Here is a 24181-nt window from a genome sequence, read left to right as displayed (position 1 = left end):
AGGTTAGTTTAGGCTAGGTAGCGTCGTGAAACTACCAAAAACGACGTCATCTAATGAGATAGTGTTGTTTTATTGCGAGTATTAAACTGCGATAGGTGAAATGTTGTGAAAGCACACAAAACGGCATGAACAAGCCAAATACTGCGTGTTCTACCGTTACAAGTGCGAAACTGCTATATTGTGATATTCTCGTTAAAGCGCATGCAAGCATCGTGAAACCTTAAAGAACAATGTCATTTAGCGAGATACAGCGTTCTGTACTGCAATAAGTTGGTGAAAAACTGTGAGGTTATGCAAATATCGTAATTGTGAACGAAACAGTGTAATAGAGCGTTTTTCAATACAAGTACGAATGTTAGGTTAGGTTAAGATATGAACCGTCGTAAAACCGCATTAAACAATGTCACTTAGTGAGATGCAGTGTTTTTCACCATTACAAGTCGGGAACTGCGATATCTAATGTGAAAGCGCTTGCAAACGTCGTTAGGTTAGGTTAGGTTAGGTTAGGTTAGGTTAGGTTAGGTTACGTTAGGTTAGGTTTGGTTAGGTTAGGTTAGGTTAGGTTAGGTTATGTTAGGTTAGGTTGGGTTAGGTTAGGTTAGGTTACGTTAGGTTAAGATATGAACCGCGCTAAAACCGCATTAAACAATGTCACTTAGTGAGATGCAGTGTTTTTCACCTTTACAAGTCGTGAACTACGATATCTAATGTGAAAGCGCATGAAACCGTCGTAATCTTGTAGAAAACATTGTAAAGTTGCGAGTAAAACGTTTTCTAACGATAGAAGTGCGAAGGTTAGGTTAGGTTAGGTTAGTTTAGGCTAGGTAGCGTCGTGAAACTACCAAAAACGACGTCATCTAATGAGATAGTGTTGTTTTATTGCGAGTATTAAACTGCGATAGGTGAAATGTTGTGAAAGCACACAAAACGGCATGAACAAGCCAAATACTGCGTGTTCTACCGTTACAAGTGCGAAACTGCTATATTGTGATATTCTCGTTAAAGCGCATGCAAGCATCGTGAAACCTTAAAGAACAATGTCATTTAGCGAGATACAGCGTTCTGTACTGCAATAAGTTGGCGAAAAACTGTGAGGTTATGCAAATATCGTAATTGTGAACGAAACAGTGTAATAGAGCGTTTTTCAATACAAGTACCAATGTTAGGTTAGGTTAAGATATGAACCGTCGTAAAACCGCATTAAACAATGTCACTTAGTGAGATGCAGTGTTTTTCACCATTACAAGTCGGGAACTGCGCTATCTAATGTGAAAGCGCTTGCAAACGTCGTTAGGTTAGGTTAGGTTAGGTTAGGTTACGTTAGGTTAGGTTTGGTTAGGTTAGGTTAGGTTACGTTATGTTAGGTTAGGTTGGGTTAGGTTAGGTTAGGTTACGTTAGGTCAAGGTATGAACCGTCGTAAAACCGCAATAAACAATGTCACTTAGTGAGATGCAGTGTTTTTCACCATTACAAGTTGGGAACTGCGATATCTAATGTGAAAGCGCTTGAAACCGTCGTAATGTTGTAGAAAGCAATGTAAAGTAGCGAGTAAAATGTTTTCTAACGATAGAAGTGCGAAGGTTATGTTAGGTTGAGTTATGTTAGTTTAAGCTACGTAGCGTCGTGAAACCACCAAAAACGACGTCATCTAACGAGATAGTGTTGTTTTATTGCGAGTACGAAACTGCGATAGGTAAAATGTGAAAGCACACAAAACGGCATGAACAAGCCAAATACTGCGTGTTGTACCGTTACAAGTGCGAAACTGCTATGTTTTGACATTCTCGGTAAAGCGCATGCAAGTATCGTGAAACCTTAAAAAACGATGTCATTTAGCGAGATACAGCGTTCTGTACTGTAATAAGTTGGTGAGAAACTGTGAGGTCAAGCAAATATCGTAATTGTGAACGAAACAGTGTAATTGAGCGTCTTTAGATACAAGTGCGAATGTTAGGTTAGGTTGACATATCAACCGTCGTAAAACCGCATTAAACAGTCACTTAGTGAGATGTAGTGTTTTTCAAGATTACAAGTCGGGAACTACGATATCTAATGTGAAAGCGCATGAAACCGTCGTAATCTTGTAGAAAACATTGTAAAGTTGCGAGTAAAACGTTCTCTAACGATAGAAGTGCGAAGGTTAGGTTAGGTTAGGTTAGTTTAAGCTAGGTAGCGTCGTGAAACTACCAAAAACGACGTCATCTAACGAGATAGTGTTGTTTTATAGCGAGTATTAAACTGCGATAGGTGAAATGTTGTGAAAGCACACAAAACGGCATGAACAAGCCAAATACTGCGTGTTCTACCGTTACAAGTGCGAAACTGCTATATTGTGATATTCTCGTTAAAGCGCATGCAAGCATCGTGAAACCTTAAAGAACAATGTGATTTAGCGAGATACAACGTTCTGTACTGCAATAAGTTGGTGAAAAACTGTGAGGTTATGCAAATATGGTAATTGTGAACAAAACAGTGTAATAGAGCGTTTTTAGATACAAGTGCGAATGTTAGGTTAGGTTAAGATATGAACCGTCGTAAAACCGCATTAAACAATGTCAATTAGTGAGATGCAGTGTTTTTCACCATTAAAAGTCGGGAACTGCGATATCTAATGTGAAAGCGCTTGCAACCGTCGTTAGGTTAGGTTAGGTTAGGTTAGGTTAGGTTAGATTAGGTTAGGTTGGGTTGAGTTGGGTTAGGTTAGGTTAGGTTAGGTTGGGTTAGGTTAGGTTAGGTTAGGTTACGTTAGGTTAGGTTAGGTTACGTTAGGTTACGTTAGGTTAGGTAAGGATAATTTGGTTAGGTTAGGTAAGGTTAGGTTAGGTTAGGTTAGGTTGGGTTGGGTGTTGTTGGGTTGGGTTGGGTTGGGTTAGGTTGGGTTAGGTTAGGTTAGGTTACGTTAGGTTAGGTTAGGTTAGGTTAGGTTAGGTTACGTTAGGTTATGTTAGGTTAGGTTAGGTTAGGTTACGTTAGGTTAGGTTAGGTCAGGTAAGGTTAGGTTAGGTTAGAATAGGTTAGGTTAGGTTAGGTTACGTTAGGTTAGGTTAAGTTAGGTTAGGTTAGGTTTGGTTAGGTTTGGTTAGGTTAGCTTAGGTTAGGTTAGGTTGGGTTGGGTTAGGTTTGGTTAGGTTAGTTTAGGTTAGGTTAGGTTAGGTTAGGTTGGGTTGGGTTAGGTTAGGTTAGGTTAGGTTAGGTTAGGTAAGGTTAGGTTAGGTTAGGTTAGGTTACGTTAGGTTAAGGTATGAACCGTCGTAAAACCGCATTAAACAATGTCACTTAGTGAGATGCAGTGTTTTTCAGCTTTACAAGTTGGGAACTGCGATATCTAATGTGAAAGCGCATGAAACCGTCGTAATCTTGTAGAAAACATTGTAAAGTAGCAAATAAAACGTTTTCTGACGATAGAAGTGCGAAGGTTCGGTTAGTTTGAACTAGGTAGCGTCGTGAAACGACCAAAAACGACGTCATCTAACGAGATAGTGTTGTTTATTGCGAGTACGAAACTGCGATAGGTAAAATGTTGTGAAAGCACACAAAACGGCATGAACAAGCCAAATACTGCGTGTTGTACCGTTACAAGTGCGAAACTGCTATGTTGTGACATTCTCGGTAAAGCGCATGCAAGTATCGTGAAACCTAAAGAACGATGTCATTTAGCGAGATACAGCGTTCTGTACTGTAATAAGTTGGTGAGAAACTGTGAGGTCAAGCAAATATCGTAATTGTGAACGAAACAGTGTAATTGAGCGTCTTTAGATACAAGTGCGAATGGTAGGTTAGGTTGACATATCAACCATCGTAAAACCGCATTAAACAATGTCACTTAGTGAGATGTAGTGTTTTTCAACATTACAAGTCGGGAACTACGATATCTAATGTGAAAGCGCATGAAACCGTCGTAATCTTGTAGAAAACATTGTAAAGTTGCGAGTAAAACGTTTTCTAACGATAGAAGTGCGAAGGTTAGGTTAGGTTAGGTTAGTTTAGGCTAGGTAGCGTCGTGAAACTACCAAAAACGACGTCATCTAAAGAGATAGTGTTGTTTTATTGCGAGTATTAAACTGCGATAGGTGAAATGTTGTGAAAGCACACAAAACGGCATGAACAGGCCAAATACTGCGTGTTCTACCATTACAAGTGCGAAACTGCTATATTGTGATATTCTCGTTAAAGGGCATGCAAGCATCGTGAAACCTTAAAGAACAATGTCATTTAGCGAGATACAGCGTTCTGTACTGCAATAAGTTGGTGAAAAACTGTGAGGTTATGCAAATATCGTAATTGTGAACGAAACAGTGTAATAGAGCGTTTTTCAATACAAGTACGAATGTTAGGTTAGGTTAAGATATGAACCGTCGTAAAACCGCATTAAACAATGTCACTTAGTGAGATGCAGTGTTTTTCACCAATACAAGTCGGGAACTGCAATATCTAATGTGAAAGCGCTTGCAAACGTCGTTAGGTTAGGGTAGGTTAGGTTAGGTTAGGTTAGGTTACGTTAGGTTAGGTTAGGTTAGGTTAGGGATGTTAGGTAAGGTTTGGTTAGGTTAGGTTAGGTTAGGTTGGGTTAGGTAAGGTTAGGTTAGGTTAAGATATGAACCGCGCTAAAACCGCATTAAACAATGTCACTTAGTGAGATGCTGTGTTTTTCACCATTACAACTCGGGAACTGCGATATCTAATGTGAAAGCGCTTGCAAACGTCGTTAGGTAGGTTAGGTTAGGTTACGTTAGGTTAGGTTTGGTTAGGTTATGTTAGGTAAGGTTGGGTTAGGTTAGGTTAGGTTAGGTTAGGTTAAGATATGAACCGCGCTAAAACCGCAATAAACAATGTCACTTAGTGAGATGCAGTGTGTTTCACCTTTACAAGTTGGGAACTGCGATATCTAATGTGAAAGCGCTTGAAACCGTCGTAATGTTGTAGAAAGCAATGTAAAGTAGCGAGTAAAACGTTTTCTAACGATAGAAGTGCGAAGGTTATGTTAGGTTGAGTTATGTTAGTTTAAGCTAGGTAGCGTCGTGAAACCACCAAAAACGACGTCATCTAACGAGATAGTGTTGTTTATTGCGAGTACGAAACTGCGATAGGTAAAATGTTGTGAAAGCACACAAAACGGCATGAACAAGCCAAATACTGCGTGTTGTACCGTTACAAGTGCGAAACTGCTATGTTGTGACATTCTCGGTAAAGCGCATGCAAGTATCGTGAAACCTTAAAGAACGATGTCATTTAGCGAGATACAGCGTTCTGTACTGTAATAAGTTGGTGAGAAACTGTGAGGTCAAGCAAATATCGTAATTGTGAACAAAACAGTGTAATTGAGCGTCTTTAGATACAAGTGCGAATGTTAGGTTAGGTTGACATATCAACCATCGTAAAACCGCATTAAACAATGTCACTTAGTGAGATGTAGTGTTTTTCAACATTACAAGTAGGGAACTACGATATCTAATGTGAAAGCGCATGAAACCGTCGTAATCTTGCAGAAAACATTGTAAAGTTGCGAGTAAAACGTTTTCTAACGATAGAAGTGCGAAGGTTAGGTTAGGTTAGGTTAGTTTAGGCTAGGTAGCGTCGTGAAACTACCAAAAACGACGTCATCTAATGAGATAGTGTTGTTTTATTGCGAGTATTAAACTGCGATAGGTGAAATGTTGTGAAAGCACACAAAACGGCATGAACAAGCCAAATACTGCGTGTTCTACCGTTACAAGTGCGAAACTGCTATATTGTGATATTCTCGTTAAAGCGCATGCAAGCATCGTGAAACCTTAAAGAACAATGTCATTTAGCGAGATACAGCGTTCTGTACTGCAATAAGTTGGTGAAAAACTGTGAGGTTATGCAAATATCGTAATTGTGAACGAAACAGTGTAATAGAGCGTTTTTCAATACAAGTACGAATGTTAGGTTAGGTTAAGATATGAACCGTCGTAAAACCGCATTAAACAATGTCACTTAGTGAGATGCAGTGTTTTTCACCATTACAAGTCGGGAACTGCGATATCTAATGTGAAAGCGCTTGCAAACGTCGTTAGGTTAGGTTAGGTTAGGTTAGGTTAGGTTACGTTAGGTTAGGTTTGGTTAGGTTAGGTTAGGTTAGGTTATGTTAGGTTAGGTTGGGTTAGGTTAGGTTAGGTTACGTTAGGTTAAGATATGAACCGCGCTAAAACCGCATTAAACAATGTCACTTAGTGAGATGCAGTGTTTTTCACCTTTACAAGTCGTGAACTACGATATCTAATGTGAAAGCGCATGAAACCGTCGTAATCTTGTAGAAAACATTGTAAAGTTGCGAGTAAAACGTTTTCTAACGATAGAAGTGCGAAGGTTAGGTTAGGTTAGGTTAGTTTAGGCTAGGTAGCGTCGTGAAACTACCAAAAACGACGTCATCTAATGAGATAGTGTTGTTTTATTGCGAGTATTAAACTGCGATAGGTGAAATGTTGTGAAAGCACACAAAACGGCATGAACAAGCCAAATACTGCGTGTTCTACCGTTACAAGTGCGAAACTGCTATATTGTGATATTCTCGTTAAAGCGCATGCAAGCATCGTGAAACCTTAAAGAACAATGTCATTTAGCGAGATACAGCGTTCTGTACTGCAATAAGTTGGCGAAAAACTGTGAGGTTATGCAAATATCGTAATTGTGAACGAAACAGTGTAATAGAGCGTTTTTCAATACAAGTACCAATGTTAGGTTAGGTTAAGATATGAACCGTCGTAAAACCGCATTAAACAATGTCACTTAGTGAGATGCAGTGTTTTTCACCATTACAAGTCGGGAACTGCGCTATCTAATGTGAAAGCGCTTGCAAACGTCGTTAGGTTAGGTTAGGTTAGGTTAGGTTAGGTTACGTTAGGTTAGGTTTGGTTAGGTTAGGTTAGGTTACGTTATGTTAGGTTAGGTTGGGTTAGGTTAGGTTAGGTTACGTTAGGTCAAGGTATGAACCGTCGTAAAACCGCAATAAACAATGTCACTTAGTGAGATGCAGTGTTTTTCACCATTACAAGTTGGGAACTGCGATATCTAATGTGAAAGCGCTTGAAACCGTCGTAATGTTGTAGAAAGCAATGTAAAGTAGCGAGTAAAACGTTTTCTAACGATAGAAGTGCGAAGGTTATGTTAGGTTGAGTTATGTTAGTTTAAGCTACGTAGCGTCGTGAAACCACCAAAAACGACGTCATCTAACGAGATAGTGTTGTTTTATTGCGAGTACGAAACTGCGATAGGTAAAATGTGAAAGCACACAAAACGGCATGAACAAGCCAAATACTGCGTGTTGTACCGTTACAAGTGCGAAACTGCTATGTTTTGACATTCTCGGTAAAGCGCATGCAAGTATCGTGAAACCTTAAAAAACGATGTCATTTAGCGAGATACAGCGTTCTGTACTGTAATAAGTTGGTGAGAAACTGTGAGGTCAAGCAAATATCGTAATTGTGAACGAAACAGTGTAATTGAGCGTCTTTAGATACAAGTGCGAATGTTAGGTTAGGTTGACATATCAACCGTCGTAAAACCGCATTAAACAGTCACTTAGTGAGATGTAGTGTTTTTCAAGATTACAAGTCGGGAACTACGATATCTAATGTGAAAGCGCATGAAACCGTCGTAATCTTGTAGAAAACATTGTAAAGTTGCGAGTAAAACGTTTTCTAACGATAGAAGTGCGAAGGTTAGGTTAGGTTAGGTTAGTTTAAGCTAGGTAGCGTCGTGAAACTACCAAAAACGACGTCATCTAACGAGATAGTGTTGTTTTATAGCGAGTATTAAACTGCGATAGGTGAAATGTTGTGAAAGCACACAAAACGGCATGAACAAGCCAAATACTGCGTGTTCTACCGTTACAAGTGCGAAACTGCTATATTGTGATATTCTCGTTAAAGCGCATGCAAGCATCGTGAAACCTTAAAGAACAATGTGATTTAGCGAGATACAACGTTCTGTACTGCAATAAGTTGGTGAAAAACTGTGAGGTTATGCAAATATGGTAATTGTGAACAAAACAGTGTAATAGAGCGTTTTTAGATACAAGTGCGAATGTTAGGTTAGGTTAAGATATGAACCGTCGTAAAACCGCATTAAACAATGTCAATTAGTGAGATGCAGTGTTTTTCACCATTAAAAGTCGGGAACTGCGATATCTAATGTGAAAGCGCTTGCAACCGTCGTTAGGTTAGGTTAGGTTAGGTTAGGTTAGGTTAGATTAGGTTAGGTTGGGTTGAGTTGGGTTAGGTTAGGTTAGGTTAGGTTGGGTTAGGTTAGGTTATGTTAGGTTACGTTAGGTTAGGTTAGGTTACGTTAGGTTACGTTAGGTTAGGTAAGGATAATTTGGTTAGGTTAGGTAAGGTTAGGTTAGGTTAGGTTAGGTTGGGTTGGGTGTTGTTGGGTTGGGTTGGGTTGGGTTAGGTTGGGTTAGGTTAGGTTAGGTTACGTTAGGTTAGGTTAGGTTAGGTTAGGTTACGTTAGGTTATGTTAGGTTAGGTTAGGTTAGGTTAGGGTACGTTAGGTTAGGTTAGGTCAGGTAAGGTTAGGTTAGGTTAGAATAGGTTAGGTTAGGTTAGGTTACGTTAGGTTAGGTTAAGTTAGGTTAGGTTAGGTTTGGTTAGGTTTGGTTAGGTTAGCTTAGGTTAGGTTAGGTTGGGTTGGGTTAGGTTTGGTTAGGTTAGTTTAGGTTAGGTTAGGTTAGGTTAGGTTGGGTTGGGTTAGGTTAGGTTAGGTTAGGTTAGGTAAGGTTAGGTTAGGTTAGGTTAGGTTACGTTAGGTTAAGGTATGAACCGTCGTAAAACCGCATTAAACAATGTCACTTAGTGAGATGCAGTGTTTTTCAGCTTTACAAGTTGGGAACTGCGATATCTAATGTGAAAGCGCATGAAACCGTCGTAATCTTGTAGAAAACAATGTAAAAGAGCAAATAAAACGTTTTCTGACGATAGAAGTGCGAAGGTTCGGTTAGTTTGAACTAGGTAGCGTCGTGAAACGACCAAAAACGACGTCATCTAACGAGATAGTGTTGTTTATTGCGAGTACGAAACTGCGATAGGTAAAATGTTGTGAAAGCACACAAAACGGCATGAACAAGCCAAATACTGCGTGTTGTACCGTTACAAGTGCGAAACTGCTATGTTGTGACATTCTCGGTAAAGCGCATGCAAGTATCGTGAAACCTAAAGAACGATGTCATTTAGCGAGATACAGCGTTCTGTACTGTAATAAGTTGGTGAGAAACTGTGAGGTCAAGCAAATATCGTAATTGTGAACGAAACAGTGTAATTGAGCGTCTTTAGATACAAGTGCGAATGGTAGGTTAGGTTGACATATCAACCATCGTAAAACCGCATTAAACAATGTCACTTAGTGAGATGTAGTGTTTTTCAACATTACAAGTCGGGAACTACGATATCTAATGTGAAAGCGCATGAAACCGTCGTAATCTTGTAGAAAACATTGTAAAGTTGCGAGTAAAACGTTTTCTAACGATAGAAGTGCGAAGGTTAGGTTAGGTTAGGTTAGTTTAGGCTAGGTAGCGTCGTGAAACTACCAAAAACGACGTCATCTAAAGAGATAGTGTTGTTTTATTGCGAGTATTAAACTGCGATAGGTGAAATGTTGTGAAAGCACACAAAACGGCATGAACAAGCCAAATACTGCGTGTTCTACCATTACAAGTGCGAAACTGCCATATTGTGATATTCTCGTTAAAGGGCATGCAAGCATCGTGAAACCTTAAAGAACAATGTCATTTAGCGAGATACAGCGTTCTGTACTGCAATAAGTTGGTGAAAAACTGTGAGGTTATGCAAATATCGTAATTGTGAACGAAACAGTGTAATAGAGTGTTTTTCAATACAAGTACGAATGTTAGGTTAGGTTAAGATATGAACCGTCGTAAAACCGCATTAAACAATGTAACTTAGTGAGATGCAGTGTTTTTCACCATTACAAGTCGGGAACTGCGATATCTGATGTGAAAGCGCTTGCAAACGTCGTTAGGTTAGGTTAGGTTAGGTTAGGTTATGTTAGGTTACGTTAGGTTAGGTTTGGTTAGGTTAGGTTAGGTTAGGTTAGGTTATGTTAGGTTAGGTTGGGTTAGGTTAGGTTAGGTTACGTTAGGTTAAGGTATGAACCGTCGTAAAATCGCAATAAACAATGTCACTCAGTGAGATGCAGTGTTTTTCACCTTTACAAGTTGGGAACTGCGATATCTAATGTGAAAGCGCTTGAAACCGTCGTAATGTTGTAGAAAGCAATGTAAAGTAGCGAGTAAAACGTTTTCTAACGATAGAAGTGCGAAGGTTATGTTAGGTTGAGTTATGTTAGTTTAAGCTAGGTAGCGTCGTGAAACCACCAAAAACGACGTCATCTAACGAGATAGTGTTGTTTTATTGCGAGTACGAAACTGCGATAGGTAAAATGTGAAAGCACACAAAACGGCATGAACAAGCCAAATACTGCGTGTTCTACCATTACAAGTGCGAAACTGCTATATTGTGATATTCTCGTTAAAGGGCATGCAAGCATCGTGAAACCTTAAAGAACAATGTCATTTAGCGAGATACAGCGTTCTGTACTGCAATAAGTTGGTGAAAAACTGTGAGGTTATGCAAATATCGTAATTGTGAACGAAACAGTGTAATAGAGCGTTTTTCAATACAAGTACGAATGTTAGGTTAGGTTAAGATATGAACCGTCGTAAAACTGCATTAAACAATGTAACTTAGTGAGATGCAGTGTTTTTCACCATTACAAGTCGGGAACTGCGATATCTAATGTGAAAGCGCATGAAACCGTCGTAATCTTGTAGAAAACATTGTAAAGTTGCGAGTAAAACGTTTTCTAACGATAGAAGTGCGAAGGTTAGGTTAGGTTAGGTTAGTTTCAGCTAGGTAGCGTCGTGAAACTACCAAAAACGACGTCATCTAACGAGATAGTGTTGTTTTATAGCGAGTATTAAACTGCGATAGGTGAAATGTTGTGAAAGCACACAAAACGGCATGAACGAGCCAAATACTGCGTGTTCTACCGTTACAAGTGCGAAACTGCTATATTGTGATATTCTCGTTAAAGCGCATGCAAGCATCGTGAAACCTTAAAGAACAATGTCATTTAGCGAGATACAACGTTCTGTACTGCAATAAGTTGGTGAAAAACTGTGAGGTTATGCAAATATGGTAATTGTGAACAAAACAGTGTAATAGAGCGTTTTTAGATACAAGTGCGAATGTTAGGTCAGGTTAAGATAAGAACCGTCGTAAAACCGCATTAAACAATGTCAATTAGTGAGATGCAGTGTTTTTCACCATTAAAAGTCGGGAACTGCGATATCTAATGTGAAAGCGCTTGCAACCGTCGTTAGGTTAGGTTAGGTTAGGTTAGGTTAGGTTAGGTTAGGTTAGATTAGGTTAGGTTGGGTTGAGTTGGGTTAGGTTAGGTTAGGTTAGGTTAGGTTGGGTTAGGTTAGGTTAGGTTAGGTTAGGTTACGTTAGGTTAGGTTAGGTTACGTTAGGTTAGGTTAGGTTAGGTTACGTTAGGTTAGGTTAGGTTAGGTAAGGTTAGGTTAGGTTAGGTTAGGTTGGGTTGGGTGTTGTTGGGTTGGGTTGGGTTGGGTTAGGTTGGGTTAGGTTAGGTTAGGTTACGTTAGGTTAGGTTAGGTTAGGTTAGGTTAGGTTACGTTAGGGTATGTTAGGTTAGGTTAGGTTACGTTAGGTTAGGTTAGGTCAGGTAAGGTTAGGTTACGTTAGAATAGGTTAGGTTAGGTTACGTTAGGTTAGGTTAAGTTAGGTTAGGTTAGGTTTGGTTAGGTTTGGTTAGGTTAGCTTAGGTTAGGTTAGGTTGGGTTGGGTTGGGTTGGGTTAGGTTAGGTTAGGTTAGGTTGGGTTAGGTTAGTTTAGGTTAGGTTAGGTTAGGTTAGGTTGGGTTGGGTTGGGTTAGGTTAGGTTAGGTTAGGTTAGGTAAGGTTAGGTTAGGTTAGGTTAGGTTACGTTAGGTTAAGGTATGAACCGTTGTAAAACCGCATTAAACAATGTCACTTTGTGAGATGCAGTGTTTTTTACCTTTACAAGTTGGGAACTGCGATATCTAATGTGAAAGCGCATGAAACCGTCGTAATCTTGTAGAAAACATTGTAAAGTAGCGAATAAAATGTTTTCTAACGATAGAAGTGCGAAGGTTCGGTTAGTTTGAGCTAGGTAGCGTCGTGAAACCACCAAAAACGATGTCATCTAACGAGATAGTGTTGTTTTATTGCGAGTACGAAACTGCGATAGGTGAAATATTGGGAAAGCACACAAAATGGCATGAACTAGCCAGATACTGCGTCTTGTGCCGTTACAAGTGCGAAACTGCTTTAATGTGATATTCTCGTTAAAGCGCATGCAAGTATCGTGAAACCTTAAAGAACGATGTCATTTAGCGAGATACAGCGTTCTGAACTGTAATAAGTTGGTGAGAAACTGTGAGGTAGAGCAAATATCGTAATTGTGAACGAAACAGTGTAATTGAGCGTATTTAGATACAAGTGCGAATGTTAGGTTAGGTTGAGATATCAACCGTCGTAAAACCGCATTAAACAATGTCACTTTGTGAGATGCAGTGTTTTTCACCTATACAAGTCGGGAACTGCGATATCTAATGTGAAAGCGCTTGCAAACGTCGTTAGGTTAGGTTAGGTTAGGTTAGGTTAGGTTAGGTTACGTTAGGTTAGGTTTGGTTAGGTTAGGTTAGGTTATGTTAGGTTAGGTTGGGTTAGGTTAGGTTGGGTTAGGTTAGGTTAGGTTAAGATATGAACCGCGCTAAAACCGCATTAAACAATGTCACTTAGTGAGATGCAGTGTTTTTCACCTTTACAAGTTGGGAACTGCGATATCTAATGTAAAAGCGCTTGAAACCGTCGTAATGTTGTAGAAAGCAATGTAAAGTAGCGAGTAAAACGTTTTCTAACGATAGAAGTGCGAAGGTTATGTTAGGTTGAGTTATGTTAGTTTAAGCTAGGTAGTGTCGTGAAACCACCAAAAACGACGTCATCTAACGAGATAGTGTTGTTTATTGCGAGTACGAAACTGCGATAGGTAAAATGTTGTGAAAGCACACAAAACGGCATGAACAAGCCAAATACTGCGTGTTGTACCGTTACAAGTGCGAAACTGCTATGTTGTGACATTCTCGGTAAAGCGCATGCAAGTATCGTGAAACCTTAAAGAACGATGTCATTTAGCGAGATACAGCGTTCTGTACTGTAATAAGTTGGTGAGAAACTGTGAGGTCAAGCAAATATTGTAATTGTGAACGAAACAGTGTAATTGAGCGTCTTTAGATACGAGTGCGAATGTTAGGTTAGGTTGACATATCAACCATCGTAAAACCGCATTAAACAATGTCACTTAGTGAGATGTAGTGTTTTTCAACATTACAAGTCGGGAACTACGATATCTAATGTGAAAGCGCATGAAACCGTCGTAATCTTGTAGAAAACATTGTAAAGTTGCGAGTAAAACGTTTTCTAACGATAGAAGTGCGAAGGTTAGGTTAGGTTAGGTTAGTTTAAGCTAGGTAGCGTCGTGAAACTACCAAAAACGACGTCATCTAACGAGATAGTGTTGTTTTATAGCGAGTATTAAACTGCGATAGGTGAAATGTTGTGAAAGCACACAAAACGGCATGAACAAGCCAAATACTGCGTGTTCTACCGTTACAAGTGCGAAACTGCTATATTGTGATATTCTCGTTAAAGCGCATGCAAGCATCGTGAAACCTTAAAGAACAATGTGATTTAGCGAGATACAACGTTCTGTACTGCAATAAGTTGGTGAAAAACTGTGAGGTTATGCAAATATGGTAATTGTGAACAAAACAGTGTAATAGAGCGTTTTTAGATACAAGTGCGAATGTTAGGTTAGGTTAAGATATGAACCGTCGTAAAACCGCATTAAACAATGTCAATTAGTGAGATGCAGTGTTTTTCACCATTAAAAGTCGGGAACTGCGATATCTAATGTGAAAGCGCTTGCAACCGTCGTTAGGTTAGGTTAGGTTAGGTTAGGTTAGGTTAGATTAGGTTAGGTTGGGTTGAGTTGGGTTAGGTTAGGTTAGGTTAGGTTGGGTTAGGTTAGGTTAGGTTAGGTTAGGTTACGTTAGGTTAGGTTAGGTTACGTTAGGTTACGTTAGGTTAGGTAAGGATAATTTGGTTAGGTTAGGTAAGGTTAGGTTAGGTTAGGTTAGGTTGGGTTGGGTGTTGTTGGGTTGGGTTGGGTTGGGTTAGGTTGGGTTAGGTTAGGTTAGGTTACGTTAGGTTAGGTTAGGTTAGGTTAGGTTACGTTAGGTTATGTTAGGTTAGGTTAGGTTAGGTTAGGTTACGTTAGGTTAGGTTAGGTCAGGTAAGGTTAGGTTAGGTTAGAATAGGTTAGGTTAGGTTAGGTTACGTTAGGTTAGGTTAAGTTAGGTTAGGTTAGGTTTGGTTAGGTTTGGTTAGGTTAGCTTAGGTTAGGTTAGGTTGGGTTGGGTTAGGTTTGGTTAGGTTAGTTTAGGTTAGGTTAGGTTAGGTTAGGTTGGGTTGGGTTAGGTTAGGTTAGGTTAGGTTAGGTAAGGTTAGGTTAGGTTAGGTTAGGTTACGTTAGGTTAAGGTATGAACCGTCGTAAAACCGCATTAAACAATGTCACTTAGTGAGATGCAGTGTTTTTCAGCTTTACAAGTTGGGAACTGCGATATCTAATGTGAAAGCGCATGAAACCGTCGTAATCTTGTAGAAAACAATGTAAAAGAGCAAATAAAACGTTTTCTGACGATAGAAGTGCGAAGGTTCGGTTAGTTTGAACTAGGTAGCGTCGTGAAACGACCAAAAACGACGTCATCTAACGAGATAGTGTTGTTTATTGCGAGTACGAAACTGCGATAGGTAAAATGTTGTGAAAGCACACAAAACGGCATGAACAAGCCAAATACTGCGTGTTGTACCGTTACAAGTGCGAAACTGCTATGTTGTGACATTCTCGGTAAAGCGCATGCAAGTATCGTGAAACCTAAAGAACGATGTCATTTAGCGAGATACAGCGTTCTGTACTGTAATAAGTTGGTGAGAAACTGTGAGGTCAAGCAAATATCGTAATTGTGAACGAAACAGTGTAATTGAGCGTCTTTAGATACAAGTGCGAATGGTAGGTTAGGTTGACATATCAACCATCGTAAAACCGCATTAAACAATGTCACTTAGTGAGATGTAGTGTTTTTCAACATTACAAGTCGGGAACTACGATATCTAATGTGAAAGCGCATGAAACCGTCGTAATCTTGTAGAAAACATTGTAAAGTTGCGAGTAAAACGTTTTCTAACGATAGAAGTGCGAAGGTTAGGTTAGGTTAGGTTAGTTTAGGCTAGGTAGCGTCGTGAAACTACCAAAAACGACGTCATCTAAAGAGATAGTGTTGTTTTATTGCGAGTATTAAACTGCGATAGGTGAAATGTTGTGAAAGCACACAAAACGGCATGAACAAGCCAAATACTGCGTGTTCTACCATTACAAGTGCGAAACTGCCATATTGTGATATTCTCGTTAAAGGGCATGCAAGCATCGTGAAACCTTAAAGAACAATGTCATTTAGCGAGATACAGCGTTCTGTACTGCAATAAGTTGGTGAAAAACTGTGAGGTTATGCAAATATCGTAATTGTGAACGAAACAGTGTAATAGAGTGTTTTTCAATACAAGTACGAATGTTAGGTTAGGTTAAGATATGAACCGTCGTAAAACCGCATTAAACAATGTAACTTAGTGAGATGCAGTGTTTTTCACCATTACAAGTCGGGAACTGCGATATCTGATGTGAAAGCGCTTGCAAACGTCGTTAGGTTAGGTTAGGTTAGGTTAGGTTATGTTAGGTTACGTTAGGTTAGGTTTGGTTAGGTTAGGTTAGGTTAGGTTAGGTTATGTTAGGTTAGGTTGGGTTAGGTTAGGTTAGGTTACGTTAGGTTAAGGTATGAACCGTCGTAAAATCGCAATAAACAATGTCACTCAGTGAGATGCAGTGTTTTTCACCTTTACAAGTTGGGAACTGCGATATCTAATGTGAAAGCGCTTGAAACCGTCGTAATGTTGTAGAAAGCAATGTAAAGTAGCGAGTAAAACGTTTTCTAACGATAGAAGTGCGAAGGTTATGTTAGGTTGAGTTATGTTAGTTTAAGCTAGGTAGCGTCGTGAAACCACCAAAAACGACGTCATCTAACGAGATAGTGTTGTTTTATTGCGAGTACGAAACTGCGATAGGTAAAATGTGAAAGCACACAAAACGGCATGAACAAGCCAAATACTGCGTGTTCTACCATTACAAGTGCGAAACTGCTATATTGTGATATTCTCGTTAAAGGGCATGCAAGCATCGTGAAACCTTAAAGAACAATGTCATTTAGCGAGATACAGCGTTCTGTACTGCAATAAGTTGGTGAAAAACTGTGAGGTTATGCAAATATCGTAATTGTGAACGAAACAGTGTAATAGAGCGTTTTTCAATACAAGTACGAATGTTAGGTTAGGTTAAGATATGAACCGTCGTAAAACTGCATTAAACAATGTAACTTAGTGAGATGCAGTGTTTTTCACCATTACAAGTCGGGAACTGCGATATCTAATGTGAAAGCGCATGAAACCGTCGTAATCTTGTAGAAAACATTGTAAAGTTGCGAGTAAAACGTTTTCTAACGATAGAAGTGCGAAGGTTAGGTTAGGTTAGGTTAGTTTCAGCTAGGTAGCGTCGTGAAACTACCAAAAACGACGTCATCTAACGAGATAGTGTTGTTTTATAGCGAGTATTAAACTGCGATAGGTGAAATGTTGTGAAAGCACACAAAACGGCATGAACGAGCCAAATACTGCGTGTTCTACCGTTACAAGTGCGAAACTGCTATATTGTGATATTCTCGTTAAAGCGCATGCAAGCATCGTGAAACCTTAAAGAACAATGTCATTTAGCGAGATACAACGTTCTGTACTGCAATAAGTTGGTGAAAAACTGTGAGGTTATGCAAATATGGTAATTGTGAACAAAACAGTGTAATAGAGCGTTTTTAGATACAAGTGCGAATGTTAGGTCAGGTTAAGATAAGAACCGTCGTAAAACCGCATTAAACAATGTCAATTAGTGAGATGCAGTGTTTTTCACCATTAAAAGTCGGGAACTGCGATATCTAATGTGAAAGCGCTTGCAACCGTCGTTAGGTTAGGTTAGGTTAGGTTAGGTTAGGTTAGGTTAGGTTAGATTAGGTTAGGTTGGGTTGAGTTGGGTTAGGTTAGGTTAGGTTAGGTTAGGTTGGGTTAGGTTAGGTTAGGTTAGGTTAGGTTACGTTAGGTTAGGTTAGGTTACGTTAGGTTAGGTTAGGTTAGGTTACGTTAGGTTAGGTTAGGTTAGGTAAGGTTAGGTTAGGTTAGGTTAGGTTGGGTTGGGTGTTGTTGGGTTGGGTTGGGTTGGGTTAGGTTGGGTTAGGTTAGGTTAGGTTACGTTAGGTTAGGTTAGGTTAGGTTAGGTTAGGTTACGTTAGGGTATGTTAGGTTAGGTTAGGTTACGTTAGGTTAGGTTAGGTCAGGTAAGGTTAGGTTACGTTAGAATAGGTTAGGTTAGGTTACGTTAGGTTAGGTTAAGTTAGGTTAGGTTAGGTTTGGTTAGGTTTGGTTAGGTTAGCTTAGGTTAGGTTAGGTTGGGTTGGGTTGGGTTGGGTTAGGTTAGGTTAGGTTAGGTTGGGTTAGGTTAGTTTAGGTTAGGTTAGGTTGGGTTGGGTTGGGTTAGGTTAGGTTAGGTTAGGTTAGGTAAGGTTAGGTTAGGTTAGGTTAGGTTACGTTAGGTTAAGGTATGAACCGTTGTAAAACCGCATTAAACAATGTCACTTTGTGAGATGCAGTGTTTTTGACCTTTACAAGTTGGGAACTGCGATATCTAATGTGAAAGCGCATGAAACCGTCGTAATCTTGTAGAAAACATTGTAAAGTAGCGAATAAAATGTTTTCTAACGATAGAAGTGCGAAGGTTCGGTTAGTTTGAGCTAGGTAGCGTCGTGAAACCACCAAAAACGATGTCATCTAACGAGATAGTGTTGTTTTATTGCGAGTACGAAACTGCGATAGGTGAAATATTGGGAAAGCACACAAAATGGCATGAACTAGCCAGATACTGCGTCTTGTGCCGTTACAAGTGCGAAACTGCTTTAATGTGATATTCTCGTTAAAGCGCATGCAAGTATCGTGAAACCTTAAAGAACGATGTCATTTAGCGAGATACAGCGTTCTGAACTGTAATAAGTTGGTGAGAAACTGTGAGGTAGAGCAAATATCGTAATTGTGAACGAAACAGTGTAATTGAGCGTATTTAGATACAAGTGCGAATGTTAGGTTAGGTTGAGATATCAACCGTCGTAAAACCGCATTAAACAATGTCACTTTGTGAGATGCAGTGTTTTTCACCTATACAAGTCGGGAACTGCGATATCTAATGTGAAAGCGCTTGCAAACGTCGTTAGGTTAGGTTAGGTTAGGTTAGGTTAGGTTAGGTTACGTTAGGTTAGGTTTGGTTAGGTTAGGTTAGGTTATGTTAGGTTAGGTTGGGTTAGGTTAGGTTGGGTTAGGTTAGGTTAGGTTAAGATATGAACCGCGCTAAAACCGCATTAAACAATGTCACTTAGTGAGATGCAGTGTTTTTCACCTTTACAAGTTGGGAACTGCGATATCTAATGTAAAAGCGCTTGAAACCGTCGTAATGTTGTAGAAAGCAATGTAAAGTAGCGAGTAAAACGTTTTCTAACGATAGAAGTGCGAAGGTTATGTTAGGTTGAGTTATGTTAGTTTAAGCTAGGTAGTGTCGTGAAACCACCAAAAACGACGTCATCTAACGAGATAGTGTTGTTTATTGCGAGTACGAAACTGCGATAGGTAAAATGTTGTGAAAGCACACAAAACGGCATGAACAAGCCAAATACTGCGTGTTGTACCGTTACAAGTGCGAAACTGCTATGTTGTGACATTCTCGGTAAAGCGCATGCAAGTATCGTGAAACCTTAAAGAACGATGTCATTTAGCGAGATACAGCGTTCTGTACTGTAATAAGTTGGTGAGAAACTGTGAGGTCAAGCAAATATTGTAATTGTGAACGAAACAGTGTAATTGAGCGTCTTTAGATACGAGTGCGAATGTTAGGTTAGGTTGACATATCAACCATCGTAAAACCGCATTAAACAATGTCACTTAGTGAGATGTAGTGTTTTTCAACATTACAAGTCGGGAACTACGATATCTAATGTGAAAGCGCATGAAACCGTCGTAATCTTGTAGAAAACTTTGTAAAGTTGCGAGTAAAACGTTTTCTAACGATAGAAGTGCGAAGGTTAGGTTAGGTTAGGTTAGGTTAGTTTATGCTAGGTAGCGTCGTGAAACTACCAAAAACGACGTCATCTAAAGAGAGTGTTGTTTTATTGCGAGTATTAAACTGCGATAGGTGAAATGTTGTGAAAGCACACAAAACGGCATGAACAAGCCAAATACTGCGTGTTCTACCGTTACAAGTGCGAAACTGCTATATTGTGATATTCTCGTTAAAGCGCATGCAAGCATCGTGAAACCTTAAAGAACAATGTCATTTAGCGAGATACAGCGTTCTGTACTGCAATAAATTGGTGAAAAACTGTGAGGTTATGCAAATATCGTAATTGTGAACGAAACAGTGTAATAGAGCGTTTTTCAATACAAATACGAATGTTAGGTTAGGTTAAGATATGAACCGTCGTAAAACCGCATTAAACAATGTCACTTAGTGAGATGCAGTGTTTTTCACCATTACAAGTCGGGAACTGCGATATCTAATGTGGAAGCGCTTGCAAACGTCGTTAGGTTAGGTTAGGTTAGGTGAGGTTACGTTAGGTTAGGTTTGGTTAGGTTAGGTTAGGTTAGGTTAGGTTAGGTTAGGTTAGGTTATGTTAGGTTAGGTTGGGTTAGGTTAGGTTAGGTTACGTTAGGTTAAGGTATGAACCGTCGTAAAACCGCAATAAACAATGTCACTTCGTGAGATGCAGTGTTTTTCACCTTTACAAGTTGGGAACTGCGATATCTAATGTGAAAGCGCTTGAAACCGTCGTAATGTTGTAGAAAGCAATGTAAAGTAGCGAGTAAAACGTTTTCTAACGATAGAAGTGCGAAGGTTATGTTAGGTTGAGTTATGTTAGTTTAAGCTAGGTAGCGTCGTGAAACCACCAAAAACGACGTCATCTAACGAGATAGTGTTGTTTTATTGCGAGTACGAAACTGCGATAGGTAAAATGTGAAAGCACACAAAACGGCATGAACAAGCCAAATACTGCGTGTTGTACCGTTACAAGTGCGAAACTGCTATGTTTTGACATTCTCGGTAAAGCGCATGCAAGTATCGTGAAACCTTAAAGAACGATGTCATTTAGCGAGATACAGCGTTCTGTACTGTAATAAGTTGGTGAGAAACTGTGAGGTCAAGCAAATATTGTAATTGTGAACGAAACAGTGCAATTGAGCGTCTTTAGATACGAGTGCGAATTTTAGGTTAGGTTGACATATCAACCATCGTAAAACCGCAATAAACAATGTCACTTAGTGAGATGTAGTGTTTTTCAACATTACAAGTCGGGAACTACGATATCTAATGTGAAAGCGCATGAAACCGTCGTAATCTTGTAGAAAACATTGTAAAGTTGCGAGTAAAACGTTTTCTAACGATAGAAGTGCGAAGGTTAGGTTAGGGTAGGTTAGTTTAGGCTAGGTAGCGTCGTGAAACTACCAAAAACGACGTCATCTAAAGAGAGTGTTGTTTTATTGCGAGTATTAAACTGCGATAGGTGAAATGTTGTGAAAGCACACAAAACGGCATGAACAAGCCAAATACTGCGTGTTCTACCGTTACAAGTGCGAAACTGCTATATTGTGATATTCTTGTTAAAGCGCATGCAAGCATCGTGAAACCTTAAAGAACGATGTCATTTAGCGAGATACAGCGTTCTGTACTGCAATAAGTTGGTGAAAAACTGTGAGGTTATGCAAATATCGTAATTGTGAACGAAACAGTGTAATAGAGCGTTTTTCAATACAAATACGAATGTTAGGTTAGGTTAAGATATGAACCGTCGTAAAACCGCATTAAACAATGTCACTTAGTGAGATGCAGTGTTTTTCACCATTACAAGTCGGGAACTGCGATATCTAATGTGAAAGCGCTTGCAAACGTCGTTAGGTTAGGTTAGGTTAGGTTAGGTTAGGTTACGTTAGGTTAGGTTTGGTTAGGTTAGGTTAGGTTAGGTTATGTTAGGTTAGGTTGGGTTAGGTTAGGTTAGGTTAAGATATGAACCGCGCTAAAACCGCATTAAACAATGTCACTTAGTGAGATGCAGTGTTTTTCACCTTTACAAGTTGGGAACTGCGATATCTAATGTAAAAGCGCTTGAAACCGTCGTAATGTCGTAGAAAGCAATGTAAAGTAGCGAGTAAAACGTTTTCTAACGATAGAAGTGCGAAGGTTATGTTAGGTTGAGTTATGTTAGTTTAAGCTAGGTAGTGTCGTGAAACCACCAAAAACGACGTCATCTAACGAGATAGTGTTGTTTATTGCGAGTACGAAACTGCGATAGGTAAAATGTTGTGAAAGCACACAAAACGGCATGAACAAGCCAAATACTGCGTGTTGTACCGTTACAAGTGCGAAACTGCTATGTTGTGACATTCTCGGTAAAGCGCATGCAAGTATCGTGAAACCTTAAAGAACGATGTCATTTAGCGAGATACAGCGTTCTGTAGTGTAATAAGTTGGTGAGAAACTGTGAGGTCAAGCAAATATTGTAATTGTGAACGAAACAGTGTAATTGAGCGTCTTTAGATACGAGTGCGAATGTTAGGTTAGGTTGACATATCAACCATCGTAAAACCGCATTAAACAATGTCACTTAGTGAGATGTAGTGTTTTTCAACATTACAAGTCGGGAACTACGATATCTAATGTGAAAGCGCATGAAACCGTCGTAATCTTGTAGAAAACATTGTAAAGTTGCGAGTAAAACGTTTTCTAACGATAGAAGTGCGAAGGTTAGGTTAGGTTAGGTTAGGTTAGTTTAGGCTAGGTAGCGTCGTGAAACTACCAAAAACGACGTCATCTAAAGAGAGTTTTGTTTTATTGCGAGTATTAAACTGCGATAGGTGAAATGTTGTGAAAGCACACAAAACGGCATGAACAAGCCAAATACTGCGTGTTCTACCGTTACAAGTGCGAAACTGCTATATTGTGATATTCTCGTTAAAGCGCATGCAAGCATCGTGAAACCTTAAAGAACAATGTCATTTAGCGAGATACAGCGTTCTGTACTGCAATAAGTTGGTGAAAAACTGTGAGGTTATGCAAATATCGTAATTGTGAACGAAACAGTGTAATAGAGCGTTTTTCAATACAAATACGAATGTTAGGTTAGGTTAAGATATGAACCGTCGTAAAACCGCATTAAACAATGTCACTTAGTGAGATGCAGTGTTTTTCACCATTACAAGTCGGGAACTGCGATATCTAATGTGAAAGCGCTTGCAAACGTCGTTAGGTTAGGTTAGGTTAGGTTAGGTGAGGTTACGTTAGGTTAGGTTTGGTTAGGTTAGGTTAGGTTAGGTTAGGTTATGTTAGGTTAGGTTGGGTTAGGTTAGGTTACGTTAGGTTAAGGTATGAACCGTCGTAAAACCGCAATAAACAATGTCACTTCGTGAGATGCAGTGTTTTTCACCTTTACAAGTTGGGAACTGCGATATCTAATGTGAAAGCGCTTGAAACCGTCGTAATGTTGTAGAAAGCAATGTAAAGTAGCGAGTAAAACGTTTTCTAACGATAGAAGTGCGAAGGTTATGTTAGGTTGAGTTATGTTAGTTTAAGCTAGGTAGCGTCGTGAAACCACCAAAAACGACGTCATCTAACGAGATAGTGTTGTTTATTGCGAGTACGAAACTGCGATAGGTAAAATGTTGTGAAAGCACACAAAACGGCATGAACAAGCCAAATACTGCGTGTTGTACCGTTACAAGTGCGAAACTGCTATGTTGTGACATTCTCGGTAAAGCGCATGCAAGTATCGTGAAACCTTAAAGAACGATGTCATTTAGCGTGATACAGCGTTCTGTACTGTAATAAGTTGGTGAGAAACTGTGAGGTCAAGCAAATATTGTAATTGTGAACGAAACAGTGTAATTGAGCGTCTTTAGATACGAGTGCGAATGTTAGTTTAGGTTGACATATCAACCATCGTAAAACCGCATTAAACAATGTCACTTAGTGAGATGTAGTGTTTTTCAACATTACAAGTGGGGAACTACGATATCTAATGTGAAAGCGCATGAAACCGTCGTAATCTTGTAGAAAACATTGTAAAGTTGCGAGTAAAACGTTTTCTAACGATAGAAGTGCGAAGGTTAGGTTAGGTTAGGTTAGTTTAAGCTAGGTAGCGTCGTGAAACTACCAAAAACGACGTCATCTAACGAGATAGTGTTGTTTTATAGCGAGTATTAAACTGCGATAGGTGAAATGTTGTGAAAGCACACAAAACGGCATGAACAAGCCAAATACTGCGTGTTCTACCGTTACAAGTGCGAAACTGCTATATTGTGATATTCTCGTTAAAGCGCATGCAAGCATCGTGAAACCTTGAAGAACAATGTCATTTAGCGAGATACAACGTTCTGTACTGCAATAAGTTGGTGAAAAACTGTGAGGTTATGCAAATATGGTAATTGTGAACAAAACAGTGTAATAGAGCGTTTTTAATACAAGTGCGAATGTTAGGTTAGGTTAAGATATGAACCGTCGTAAAACCGCATTAAACAATGTCACTTAGTGAGATGCAGTGTTTTTCACCATTACAAGTCGGGAACTGCGATATCTAATGTGAAAGCGCTTGCAAACGTCGTTAGGTTAGGTTAGGTTAGGTTACGTTAGGTTAGGTTAGGTTAGGTTTGGTTAGGTTAGGTTAGGTTAGGTTAGGTTAGGGTATGTTAGGTAAGGTTTGGTTAGGTTAGGTTAGGTTAGGTTGGGTTAGGTAAGGTTAGGTTAGGTTAAGATATGAACCGAGCTAAAACCGCATTAAACAATGTCACTTAGTGAGATGCTGTGTTTTTCACCATTACAAGTCGGGAACTGCGATATCTAATGTGAAAGCGC

This window comes from Rhipicephalus microplus, chromosome 2 (assembly GCF_043290135.1).
Source record: "Rhipicephalus microplus isolate Deutch F79 chromosome 2, USDA_Rmic, whole genome shotgun sequence".
Classification (NCBI taxonomy): domain Eukaryota; kingdom Metazoa; phylum Arthropoda; class Arachnida; order Ixodida; family Ixodidae; genus Rhipicephalus; species Rhipicephalus microplus.
This window is presented reverse-complemented; position numbering follows the sequence as displayed.